This window comes from Carassius carassius, chromosome 14, assembly GCF_963082965.1.
Source record: "Carassius carassius chromosome 14, fCarCar2.1, whole genome shotgun sequence".
Classification (NCBI taxonomy): domain Eukaryota; kingdom Metazoa; phylum Chordata; class Actinopteri; order Cypriniformes; family Cyprinidae; genus Carassius; species Carassius carassius.
This window is the reverse complement of record NC_081768.1, coordinates 30,734,962-30,749,457: the sequence shown is the minus strand read 5'-3', so window position 1 is coordinate 30,749,457 and position 14,496 is coordinate 30,734,962. Positions and strand designations below refer to the sequence as shown.

Here is a 14,496-nt window from a genome sequence, read left to right as displayed (position 1 = left end):
TGTTGTCTGTGATTTCTCCAATCACAGATGCAGACATGGTTTTATGTTTCCCCGGCGCGATGCAATGCAACGTGTAAAAAGACAGTATAAGTCATTATAATCAGTAATTGTGTGCCTCATTAATGTTTTTGTTTCGTCCCTCTGGCTGGTGTTCTGACAAATAATGCTACCTATCAGATTATGCTACCAATACTGTATTTAACGTACTGTAAGGGTTGATTTAGGGTTGTGGTAGGTGTACATGTTAATAAAGCCTCACACCTTATTAATATCACGCTGGAAGCAAAATCTGATAGGGAGCACTTTTCGCTGTAGAATTATGTTTTAATGGGAGGTAGCAAAAATCATCAGAACACAGTATGGTAAGGGGTGTAACATTTCCGTCACACGCTTGAGGTTTTCGGCCAATCACAATGCACTGGATAGCTGGCACACCTCGCTTTTCAGAACAATGAGATTTGTAAAAATCAACACGTTTTCAGAAAGGCGGACCATAAAGGAGAAACAATAATGTAAAGTATGTGGCAAATAATGTGTTTTTGTTTTTAACCATAAACTGCATGAACACATTTCATTACACCAAATACACCAAATAAAGCTCTTTTTAGCAACATCATATGACCCTATATGAGTCTGGGCATATTGTCTTACTACTGTGCTAAAGTAAAAATGGTTAGCATTGTAGTCTAGTAACACTAATTCTATCAACGAGAGCAATGTCTGTACTTCCTCAACAGACAACAAAACAGCCATTTTTTTTGGTTGTTAAAAAAGGTGAGATCTACAGCAAAATAATAATATCATAACAATACAAATTTATCTCTAGAATTACATCAAAATTAGAAAAAGTTGGTCAAAAAACCCACATTTACACACCAACTGACAACCACCTGCAACATTCAGATGCCATATTTATTGTTTAGCTCAACTCTCACAGATTTGAATGCAGAGGAGGATTGTAGGATACCAATGACAGTGAAGGATATATCAAAGCTACCTTTAAAAACTGATCTGATGATGGTGTAAGATTATTGATGCAATTTGTCTTGACCAGAAGAAGGCCACAGTCTGAAAAGACAAAGAATTCATACAAGAATCTAACCAGGGGCCTCATGTATCAATGCTGCGTAGGAACAAAAACTATGTGTACGCAAGCTTTCACGCTCATGGTCAGATGTACTAACAGTGAAATGAATGTAAGAATGTGTGTTCCTCCAAGCTAACTTCATGTCTGGCATACATACATTTCTCGTGTTTTTTGTCTGTTGAAGGCACTGAAGTGAAGTTGCAAACATTGGACTATGAATTGTTTTACAAGACTATCGCACCACCACCTGTGAGAAACACTGCTATGAATTTGTAATTAATAAAATAATTGACATACTATTGTCAGACGAGCCTAATGGGAATATGTTATCAATTATGCAATTAAGTAAGAACATATTAAAGCATGTGCAAATTGATAACCTTTGTCTATATGACAATTATTAGAGGACATTGCCATTGGCAGAATCCAAAGAGAACAAATTTTTAGTGACCACAATGATTTTCTGTCCTATGATGATGACTGGCTTAAAAGCCTTTTCAGATTTCCAAAAGCTATCCTCTTGGAGCTCTGTGATGAGTTGGGTCTGAATTTGGAGAGAGAGACAGTGAGGAGCCACAAATTACACATTTCCTCACAGGTGCTGACAACACTTGGTTCCCTGGCAACTGGTTCTTTCCAAAGGGAACTGGCAGACAACTCGGGAATAAGTAAGTCATCTTTGAGCAGCGCAATGCCAGCTGTATGGGATGGGATCATGTCTACCAGGTATGTAAGGTTTCTATATGATGCATTTGACCAGCCCCACATTAAAGTGTAATTTATAGCGATACATTTCCATTCAATAAATGTGCAGATAATAAATGTGTATCTCAATGAATTACAATATTGTGGAAAAGTTTATTTCAGTCATTTAAATCAAATTGTTAAACTGGTGTATTATATCAGTTCAATGCACACTGACTGAAGTAGTTTAAGTCTCTGGTTTTTTAAGTGTGATGAATTTGGCTCACATTTAACAAAAACCCACCAATGCACAACAAATTGGTGACATACCAATCAGCTAATCAGCTCAAAACACCTGCAAAGGATTCCTGAGCCTTCAAAATGTTCTCTTAGTCTGGTTCACTAGGCTACACAATCATGGGGAAGACTGCTGCTCTGACAGTTGTCCAGAAGACAATCATTGACATCCTTCACAATGAGGGTAAGCCCAAAACATTAATTGCCAAAGAAGCTGGCTGCTTACAGAGTGCTGTATCCAAGCATGTTAACAGAAAGTTGAGTGGAAGTAAAAATGTGTGGAAGAAAAATATGCGCAACCAACCAAGAGAACCGCAACCTTATTAGGATTGTCAAGCAAAATCGTTTCAAGAATTTGAGTGAACTTCACAAGGAATGGACTGAGGCTGGGGTCAACGCATAAAGATGTGTCAAGGAATTTGGCTACAGTTGTCGTATTCCTCTTGTTAAGGCACTCATTAACCACAGACATCATCAAAGGCATCTTACCTGGGCTAAGGAGAAAATGTACTGTACTGTTGCCCAGTGGTCCCCAGTGGTCCTCTTTTCAGATGAGATAAAGTTTTGTATTTCATTTGGAAACCAAGGTCCTAGAGTCTGGAGGAAGGGTGGAGAAGCTCATAGCCCAAGTTTCTTGAAGTCCAGTGTTAAGTTTCCACAGTCTGTGATGATTTGGGGTGCAATGTCATCTTCTGGTATTGGTCCATTGTGTATTTTGAAAACCAAAGTCACTGCACCCATTTACCAAGAAATTTTGGAGCACTTCATGCTTCCTTCTGCTGACCAGCTTTCTGAAGATGCTGATTTCATTCTCCAGCAGGATTTGGCACCTGCCCACACTGCCAAAAGCACCAAAAGTTGGTTAAATGACCATGGTGTTGGTGTGCCTGACTGACCAGCAAACTCACCAGACCTGAACCCCATAGAGAATCTATGGGGTATTGTCAAGAGGAAAATGAGAAACAAGAGCCCAAAAATGCTGATGAGCTGAACGCCACTGTCAAAGAAACCTGGGCTTCCATACCACCTCAGCAGTGCCACAAACTGATCACCTCCATGCCATGCCAGATTGAGGAACTGAATCATCAGCATAACATTGGAAACGAATCCCATATTTTCTAATAATATTACCAATTAGCAACATACATACTAAAAATAGCAGAGGACCTAGGACAGATCCTTGTGGCACTCAATGTTTTACAGGTGATAAATGAGATGACTCCCCATTTAAATAAACAAAGTGCGATCAGACAACTAGGACCTAAACCATCTTAGAGCCTGCCCTTGAATACCTGTATAGTTTTGTAATCAATCTATGGGTATATCATGATCTATGGTGTTGAATGCAGCACTAAGGTCAAGTAAAATGATATGCAGCCTTGGTCTAAGGCAAGAAGCATTTGCAATTTTAACAAGTGCAGTTTCTGAGCTATGGTGAGGCCTGAAGCCTGACTGAAAATCTTCATAGAGATCTTTTTTTTTTTTCAGGAAAAAGCACAATTGAGCAGACACAACCTTTTTCTACAATTTTAGACATAAACTGAAGATTTAAATTGGGTGTGTAATTTGCCAGTTCACTAGGATCAAGTTGTGGTTTCTTAAAAAGAGGCTTAATAACTGCCAACTTGAATGGTTTTGGGACGTGACCTAAAGATAACGAAGTGTTATGTTATTTTGAGAAGAGGTTATTTTGCTACATGTAACAACTCTTACAGTAATTTAGTGTGTACAGGATCTAATTTACATATTGTTGGTTTAGATGCAGTGATAAGTTTATGTGACAAGTGGAGACGTGGGAACAGGAGCGAGGCCGGTGGAGTGATTGAGAAATGAGCGACACCTGCTCGACCCACCGGTCTCGAGTCCCACTGAGGAGATGGAAGGATATAAAACAGGAGTGACGACAGTGAAGGACGAGAGAGGACCAGGCCTGGATTTTAGTTTGTATTTTGATTTTGTTTGTGCGTGGCAGTCGGCCGTGAGGGGCTGCCGCGCTGTTTTATGTTTATTTTGATTATTAAAGTTTCTATTTGATTGTCCGCCGGTTTCCGCCTCCTTGTTCCCAATGATTATGGAGTTTGTAGTGTTACAGTTTATTTAGCTCTTCCTGTCCTACAGTTGTAAAGCACTACAGATTGTCTTTGGTTGCGATGAATGAAACTGAAGTATTAGATGCTGTAGAATTTACATTTGTTATTGTATTTCTGATGTTACCTATTTTATCAGTGAAGGAATTCATGAAGTCTTAAACTTTGAGCGAATATTTAGATCGGATGGCATCTGGTTATATGTTAATCTAGACATTGTGCTAAATAAAAAAAAAAAAAACATAGATTGTTTTAGTTATTTTCTATGTGCTTGTGGATATGCCCGGCCCTGGCAGTTCTTAGAGCCTGTCTATAGCTGGACATACAGTTTTTCACACAATTCTAAAAACTTCCAAGTTAGTTCTTCTCCAAGACTTCAAGTTTCTTTCTTGAGAGAGTGGGTATTACTGTTGTACCATGGCACAGTACGTTTTTCTTCAACCTTTTTCAATTTAATTGGAACAACAGTTTCTAATGTATTAGAGAAGATATTGCCCATGTTGCTAGTCATTTCGTCTGGTTCATATGTGTTTATGGGTACACAGACCAGTTGAGATAAATCAGTCAAGGTATTTGTGAATCTGTCTTTGGTGGCTGGAACAATAGTTCTGCCCGGATGATAATGCAGAGACATATAGTTAATATTAGTAAACGCAGCATGCATGATACAAGGACATTTTCAGTAACATCATCACTCTGAGGTGCGATAACTATATCAGTAAGATTGATTCCATGTGATATAGTTAAGTCTAATGGTTAGGTCTGCAGGAAATCTGCTAATTATTTTCGGAAATCTGTATGTGGTGGAACCCTGGTGGTCTATACACAGTAACGAGCAAGAGATATAATAGATTTCTTTTGCATATCTGACAGTATAACATTTAAGCAGAAGTATTTCGAAAGAGTTAAACCTGTATCCTGTTTTCTGGGTAACAATGATAATATATATTGTTGCAACACCTCCGCCACGACCAGTCTGACATGGCTCATGCTTATAACAGTGGAGCAGGCTCAATTGGACCAATATAATCATTTGGTTTTAGCCAGGTTTAAGTTAAGAAGAGTACATCAAAACTATTATATATGATCATTTCATTTATAATAACTGCTTTGTGTATGAGTGATTTAATATTTATGTGCCCAAACTTTCAAATTTGTTTTAGTTCATTTATTAAATCTTTTCTGGTTTAATCACAATGAGATTTTTTTCTAGATCCTGCATTAAATATATATTTTGTCCTCACTATTAGGGGAACAGACACAGTCTGGACACAGATTGGACAGCACACTATCATTTAAGCATTTTTCTGGGTAGAACAAAAGCCATCATTTAAGTTATTTGAGAATTGGCTTACTAGTCATATGGAGCATAGAGTCCTGGAGATGTTGTCCAACAGGAGTTCTACGCCAACTCTGCTGGGGTTCAGGCCATCAGCACGAAAAAGCTTAGGACGCTCCCAGAAAAGATTCCAATTATTAACAAAGAGCAGTTTCTGTTATTTACACCATGACAATAACCATTCATTTAAAGAAAAAAATTCTACTGAACCTTTCGTGTCCTCGTTGATATGTGGGAAGCAGTCCTGACACAATGATCATCGTTGTGTCTTGATCATGCTCCTGAAGCCCTCATTGCCCTTCAGGATTGGGAGTATCTGTGCAGCAACATCGAGAACATGAGCACCAGGTAAACAGTGAGTGTGCACTTTACCTTTGGCTAATGTAACACGGACATGCTGGACAATGGAGTCTCTGATGATCACAGCGTTGCGTTCCGTCTTGTGGGTGGAGTTACGGGTGGAGATTCAAAGACCGGAGGCGGCCGAAGGGCTAATGATTAGACTGGAGAGTTTGTGATTGTGACGAGTGGGGCTGGGCCGAGGGACATGGGAGCGAGGCCGGGGGAGTGATTGGAGATGAACTACACCTGTTCGTCCCACCGGTCTCGAGGCCCATGGAGGAGATGGAAGGATATAAAACTGGAGCGACGACAGTGAAGGACGAGAGAGGACCAGGCCTGGGCTTTTAGTTGTGTTTTGGGTTTTATTTTATGCGCACCAGTCGTCCGTGAGGGGCTGGTGCGCTGTTTTGTGTTTATTTTGTTATTAAAATGTTTTTGATTGTTCGCCGGTTCCCGCCTCCTTCTTCCGGATGAATATGAAGGTTGATATCGTTACAGTGGTGCCGAAGCCCGGGAGAAGGAGGGACGCGCTGCTGAAGATCCCTCGCCGCTGTGGTGAATCCGCGGTGCCATCGAGCAGACGAGGAGTGTGCCGCCATGGACGCTCGAGGCGGTGGACTGGAGCGAGTTGCCGGGGACGGGCGAGCTCGCTACCGGCCGCCCACGATGTGGAGAGACGGCTGCCGTCCGTGAGGGAGCGGAGGAGTCGGCGCCGTTCGCCAGGTGGCCGGAGCCTGCTGCCTCCGCCGGAACGGGGAGGAGCAGGGAACGGGGGACTCCTGCCGGCTGCCCAAAACCGGAGGAGCCGTCGCCGTCCACCGGGCGGCGGAGGAGTGTCGTGCCGTCTGCCGAGGGCCGTCCAGTGCCACCGCCAGGCACCGCGGAGGAGATCACCCAGCTGGTGGAGGGCCGAGCAGCGGTGCGTCTGGGAACCGGAATTTTTTTTTTTTTTTTTTCCTCTCTCCCCTCTCTCGTCTCGGTCGCTCCTCCTTCCATCTCCTTTTCTCTCGCCTCGCCTGTCCTACCCCCAGGTTCCCGCAGGTCCCCGGGAGCGGCCCCCCCGGAGGGAGGGGGGGGGGGAGTAGAGCGCAGTCTCGGGAGTACCCCCCGGCCTGCGATGGGGGTATGTGACGAGTGGGGCGGGGCCGAGGGACATGGGAGCGAGGCCGGGGGAGTGATTGGAGATGAACTACACCTGTTCGTCCCACCGGTCTCGAGGCCCATGGAGGAGATGGAAGGATATAAAACTGGAGCGACGACAGTGAAGGACGAGAGAGGACCAGGCCTGGGCTTTTAGTTGTGTTTTGGTTTTTATTTTATGCGCACCAGTCGTCCGTGAGGGGCTGGTGCGCTGTTTTGTGTTTATTTTGTTATTAAAATGTTTTTGATTGTCCGCCGGTTCCCGCCTCCTTCTTCCGGATGAATATGAAGGTTGATATCGTTACAGTGATCATGGTGTAGATGTACACCGGCGGGCGTGATACACCTTGAGCGACCAAGATTCCTTTGAAAGAGGAAATATAATGTAATAGTTAAATAGAATGATCAAACATGCATCTAATCAAAACATTCATTCAGTATCTTTTAAAATCTTTTTAATTTTTGGAGTACAATGAATTAAAGAGGTAATACAATTACAATTTCTACCTTGGAAAGCATCCTCTGAATCCAGCACTTTCAGCTTTCAGACACAGCCCTAATGTTAACTCGTTTAATCCCTTATTTTTCCCAGACATGAAAATATCCAAATGATGTGTCATTAGTAACTCTTTGAAATAATCAATAATAATAATAATTATAATTTTTTTGTTCGTTTTGTTTTTTGGAAAGGTGTGTGAAAAATTGTGTTTCATGTTCTGTCACAATTCTGACCGGTGGGATAATGTGTGTACTGAAATAACATATTTCTGCAGTCATAAAAATGGTTAGATATCTAAGCCCAGCTATTTCAAACTTTTTGATCACATTCAAGGGTTACTATTATGCATAAAAAACATATGCAACATTGATAGGACCACTGAGATAAAAAAAATAATAATAATAAATAATAATAATAAAAATTCACTAACACAGCATTTGAAAATTGTCACTTTAGTAAAATATGACATCAAATTTTTATATTAATGCTTAGAGTTTTACAAAATAATTATTGTACTTTTTAACATTTACACTTTTTAATTTAGTGCAATATTTTGTCATTGCAACATTATATCATATTATACATATTTAATTGAGACCTTTTATTTTTTCCATATTTGGAAGAATTACACTAAAATCTCAGTCAGTAAGGTTTTTAGAGCTTTATAAATGAAAACCTTTTTAACAGTCACTATTGTGACTGTCCCGGTGGGATTAAATTCCTTGATAGCCTATCTTAATACATTGTGAGGTGTTGTCTGTCTTATTTCTGTGTCCTAAGCGGCACATTCATTAGTCAGTGGACTCATTCATCAATCTAATGTAGAAACGAACGCAGATCCGTGCACAAAGATCAACTTATGACAGCATTTACATGTGATTCATGAAACATTCGTATGCCGCCAATCTAATCGTATGAATGATCACACGTTGATAAATGTGGTGGCAGAAAACAATCGTCATTAAAATATCACACCCCTAAAAACACCCCGGTTTAGACACGAGTTTACTCCAAAAACACCTGTTAACCTTGTAATTGCAAAAAAATTGGCTACATTAATTTATGTAATTTATATGTATATTAAAATACTACTTAAATATAATCAGCTTATTTAGTTTCCCTCACTATACAACAAAGATATTACATTTAACTGTATTCAGGACAGAACAAGAATGAAAAACAATTAGTTATAAAATTATATATTAAACTATAAAATAATACATAAGTCAGGCTATAGTGGCATTTATTATAAACTGCAAACAAATTATTGTTATTATAAACAAAAACAAAACAGGCTCACTTCCCGGTCTCATACCACAATAATCCAAATTATTGCCATATTTGTAATATTTGTTTGCATATCTATTATTCATTATGTAGCCTTAACCTGCATTTTCTACTTCAATCATGTTCAATCATCCTTCACATGTGCAGAAATGTTTGTTTTTGGTGCTGGATGCTGATTTTACAGCGGACCTTATAAAATAAACAGTGTAACTTTTGTTTGGTTGACTGCATTTTAGTTTGATGATGGATGGCTGAAATGTCAGGTAATGCTAGAACTAATGTTGTTTGTATGTGTGAGGCACCTGTGCGATCAGGTAAAAATAAAAATAAAACAAATAAAATGCATTAAGCATGTTACAAAAATGAGCGTTGCCTATACTTGTTGTACATAATTTGTTTCCCCTTTTGTTAATCTGTTAAATATTATATGATTCAATTTATTTTATTCCTTTTATAAATTTAATTTCTGTTTTTCTTCTTTCACAGAAGCGATCCATGTGCATGATGTGACGATTGAATCATGTTCTTGTTTACACTGCTATTTGCGCATAGCTAAAGTCCTGTATAACCCCGGATCAACTAAAAACGACCATACACCCAATATTCTGTTGTATGTTCATTTCGGAAATGAGGCCCACTATCTTCAAAAAGTCTATTTGAATGGACATGCTGATGTTTCAAAATTACATTCAGTATCAATTTAATTTAGGAGATCTTGGCTCTGTATCTTCAGTTGTGTGCAGGCATTGTATTTCACAATTTTGACTGAGAAACTGAAAACACCTCTCACCCTTCAGTTATGAAGACAAGGGAATTTCTTGCTCTTCAGTGCATGTGTGCTATGCTGTTGTTTGATGGGAATGAATTTCCCTGCTATGACTGAGCATTTATCGTCAGTGCCATTTGACATGGTCTAAATGAAATAGCTAAGGGACTCTTAAAACTTGCATGTCAATACAGAAGTACCCTGGCAAAGTATTGATTTTATCTAACCTCATTCTGCTGATTTATGATGATTTTTTTTCTTCCTTTGACTGTGTTTATGTGGATAATATATTGATGTTTGCCGAGCAGTCTGAGATAAGTATAAGCTGTGGTCTGATGAAAAATAGATGCGGTGGGAATATTTTGTGCAACTCTGCTGTTACTAGCGTACATTTACTACAGCAAAACAGACAATTGGAGACAAGCCTTGATATCTTTTTTTTTCTTTATTGAGTTTGTTTGTGTGGATGTGTGTGAACATTTACTTTTGAAATGGAGCAATGAAACATCATCAACAAAGAAGCTGAAATATTAGCATTTCCTGCTGAAACTGATGCATGGGAAAAAGACAAATTACAGCAAAAGAGCACCAGTCAGACTTTAGTTTGCAAATATTGTGATGGCCTGATAACTGTTGGATTTGGAATCACAAACATTATGTTGAATACGATATATTACATTTTCATTTCATTTAAAATGTACAAAAAGATAAAATAAAAAAGACAAAAAAAGAAAATCAAAGTTTGAACTGATACAGCTAAAAGCAACTTTTATTTACTTGTTTGTTTGTTCATTTATTCATAGACCTCCACAGCACTTTACTGAATTCATAAACACCCGTTTGTTGTCTTCTGCATTAAGTACATTTCACTGAAATAATATATTATGTTAATATATATATTTTCTATGAAAAAATAATGATATAAAAATATTAGTATATAGTAAATACATTTCGCTTTTGCTTTGTTTTTGAAGTGTGGTGCTATTTCACATGCAGTGTGCATACATACAGGGCAGCTGTTTATTTCTTATGAAAGGATTCTTATGAATTGGCTTAACAGCAGACATTCTCAGCAAGTGTTCTTAGCAAGATGAAAGGTGCGCAAAAGTGTTTAGTCTTTCTATGCTACTAAGATTCATGGACAACATAAAATGCCAAAGAAACAGACAGACTGCATTGAATAAGGGAGTGCCCAGCCACCCTACAGAGAAAGCTAATTTCGGCCACATGTATATGGGATCTTGTCCTTTCGTCATGACCCACAGATAAAAAAAAAGTTTGTTTGTTATTGGCGTCTGTACTGCGTTTGAGCTCTGTCACTATATTCTTTTTATCGACTATTTTTAACTTAAAAATATATTTTATACACCATCGTTTCTGTTTATATAACATGTGAATATATCCTCTATTGTATTCTACAACAAAAACAATCAGATCGCCTCGCTATCACTAGTTTTATTTTGATCTCCCGGGAATTTCTTCACTGATAAAATAGATAACATTAGAAATACAATAGCGAATGTAGATTCTACAGCGTCTAACACTTCAGTTTCATCCATCGCACCCAAAGATAAACTGCAGTGCTTTACAACTATAGGACAGGAAGAGCTAAATAAACTTATCACTGTATCTAAACCAACAACATGTTTATTAGATCCTGTACCCACTAAATTACTGAAAGAGCTGTTACCTGTAGCCGAAGAACCACTTCTCAATATCATTAACTCGTCGTGATCTTTAGGTCACGTCCCAAAACCATTCAAGCTGGCGGTTATTAAGCCTCTTATTAAGAAACCAAAACTAGATCCTAGTGTACTGGCAAATTATAGGCCTATTTCAAATCTTCCATTTATGTCTAAAATTTTAGAAAAAGTTGTGTGCTTTTTCCTTCCTGCATAAAAATGATCTGTATGAAGAATTTCAGTCAGGTTTCAGGCCCCACCATAGCACAGAAACTGTACTTGTTAAAATTACAAATGACCTGCTTCTTGCGTCAGATCAAGGCGCATCTCATTTCTAGTCTTACTTGATCTTAGTGCTGCGTTCGACACCATAGATCATGACATACTCATAGATCGATTACAAAACTATACAGGTATTCAAGGGCAGGCTCTAAGATGATTTAGATCCTACCTGTCCAATCGCTACCATTTCGTTTACTTAAATGAGGTGTCATCTCATTTATCATCAGTAAAATATGGAGTGCCACAAGGATCCGTCCTAGGTCCCCTTCTATTTTCAATATACATGTTGCCCCTTGGTAATATTATTAGAAAATACGGAATTAGCTTCCACTGTTATGCTGATGATACTCAGCTATATATCTCAACCAGACCAGATGAAACTTCTCAATTATCTAAGCTGACAGAGTGTGTTAAAAATGTTAAAGATTGGATGACAAATAATTTTCTCCAATTAAATTCGGATAAGACAGGGATATTAATTATTGGACCAAAAACACTACAAAGAATCTTGTAGATTACAATCTGCAACTAGACGGATGTACTGTTACTTCCTCTACAGTCAGAAATCTGGGTGTTATATTAGACAGCAATTTGTCTTTTGAAAATCCTATTTCCAATGTTACAAAAACTGCATTCTTCCATCTTAGAAACATTGCCAAGCTACGAAACTGTTATTTGTTTCTGATGCAGAAAAGCTAGTTCATGCATTCATGACCTCTAGACTGGACTATTGTAATGCACTTCTAGGTGGTTGTCCTGCTTCTTCAATAAACAAGCTACAGGTAGTCCAAAATGCAGCAGCTAGAGTCCTTACGAGGTCAAGAAAATATGATCATATTACCCCAATTTTACAGTCTCTGCACTGGCTACCTATTAAGTTCCGTCTCAGTTACAAATTATCATTACTTACCTATAAGGCCCTAAATGGTTTAGCTCCTGCGTACCTAACTAGCCTTCTACCATGCTACAATCCGACACGCTCCCTAAGGTCACAAAACGCTGGACTTTTGGTAGTTCCTAGGATAGCAAAGTCCACTAAAGGAGGTAGAGCTTTCTCACATTTGGCTCCCAAACTCTGGAATAGCCTTCCTGATAATGTTCGGGGGTTCAGACACACTCTCTCTCTTTAAAACTAGATTAAAAACGCATCTCTTTCGCCAAGCATTCGAATAATGTATCTCTTAAATTGTGAGTGTAGTTACATCTGATCAAATGTGCATTTTTATTCATTAGCTTGGGTTAAACTAATTTTACTCTGTTGGATCAGCAGCTATGCTAATGATGTCTCTATTTTGTTTCTAAGTTTTGCCACAGGATTTACATCCCATGGTAACTAGGATTTACACAAGCTCCAGTCTGGATCCAGAACACCTGAGAAGAGATGATGCTGATCCTCAGAGGACCTCAGATGATGCTAACCCTGAATCAACAAACAGAACTAACAAATATTGCTACATGTGTGACTGCATCATATAATAATTATTAATTAATAATATTAATAATGTTCATCGTCTAGCTGACTACGTCTTGTATACATTTTTTCTAAAAATCCTGTCAAACGTGCACAAACTGACAGCCACCACCATAAGCTACTACTAAATATTGTAGAAACATAATTTTCTGTAAAGTTGCTTTGTAACGATTTGTATTGTAAAAAGCGCTATACAAATAAACTTGAATTGAATTGAATTGAGAGTAGGAATATAGATCAACCGGTAAATCGACCTTGCAGCTCAGCTCCTTCTTTACCACGACAGACAGGTGTAACAAATTAGCTCAAAGTGAGATGTACTTTATTAATCATTACGGGTTGGTATTAACTACATTCATCTTCAGGAATTACTTGTAGCATTATATAATTAATAGTACAAAAAAAATGATTTGTCCGTCCGCAGGGTGGACAGTGTTAATCGTTATTTGACTCTAAGTAAAATTATTTCTTTGGCTACGAAAAATTATTTTACTACTAATACATTGCTCCCAGAGCATGTTAAAGTGACCTCGTCCTGTGAGCAGCGAACACAGACAACCAGGTGTGAATACATATGGATGTTTATTGAACTACATTACAGGGGAACATAGAACATCTGACTAAACACAAATGTACACACATTAAACATAGATGCCAACGCAAGGAAGGCATGGATAGAGAGAGAGAGAGAGAGAGAGAGAGAGAGAGTTCACTCGCAAGACAGTGGAGAGTGATGGCAGTATTTACTCATAAACCAAATTCAATTCAATTCAAGTTTATTTGTATAGTGCTTTTACAATACAAATCATTACAAAGCAACTTTACAGAAAATTATGTTTCTACAATATTTAGTAGTAGCTTATAAGTGGTGACTGTCAGTTTGTGTGCACATGACAGGATTTTTAGAAAATTAATACAAGACGTAGTCAGCCAGAAGCTGAACATTATTAATATTATTAATAATTAATAATTATTATATGATGCAGTCCCACTTGTAGCAATATTTGTTAGTTATGTTTGTTGATTCAAGGTTAGCATCATCTGAGTTCCTCTGAGGGTCAGCATCATCTCTTCTCAGGTGTTCTGGATCCAGACTGGAACTTGGTGGCAAAACATAGAAACAAATAGAGACACATTAGCATAGCTGCTGATCTAACAAAGTAAAATTAATTAGTTTAACCCAAGCTAAAGAATAGGAATGCACATTTGATCAGATGCAACTACAGTCTCAATTTAAGAGATACATTATAGAGGGCGGTTTGAATTTTGCTGCGGGCGGGAATGGGCGGCTAAAAAACCCCACCGCGGGATAGGGAGGTTGCCTGACAGCAATATTGCAAAGTGATTCATTTGTTAAATTCATTCGTTAACGTTGTTTATTTTATGTTATTTATTAGTGTTGTTTTTTGAGCACAGCCCCTCGTTGCCATTTGTTAATTAGGTCAAGAGGCGTGATGATGCCAGTGTTATTGAGCAGGCTGCCTAAGTTTGAATGTTTTTATTCTTATATGTATTTTTCAAACAGAATACCTG

General features: G+C 38.4%; 1 protein-coding gene across 2 annotated transcripts in view; it reads left to right on the top strand.

Annotated features, from left to right (window-relative positions):
* The window catches only part of LOC132157493 (uncharacterized), a 194,840-nt gene extending 181,533 nt beyond the window's left edge, over positions 1-13,307 (top strand). Inside the window, exon 2 of one of the 2 annotated variants that reach the window (XM_059566854.1) lies at positions 12,830-13,307. The gene's annotated coding sequence lies outside the window, so the exon portion shown is untranslated. Of the gene's footprint in view, positions 1-12,806 lie in introns of both variants that reach the window. The other variant, XM_059566853.1, reaches the window with a different exon arrangement.
* Positions 13,308-14,496: the final 1,189 nt, after the last annotated feature.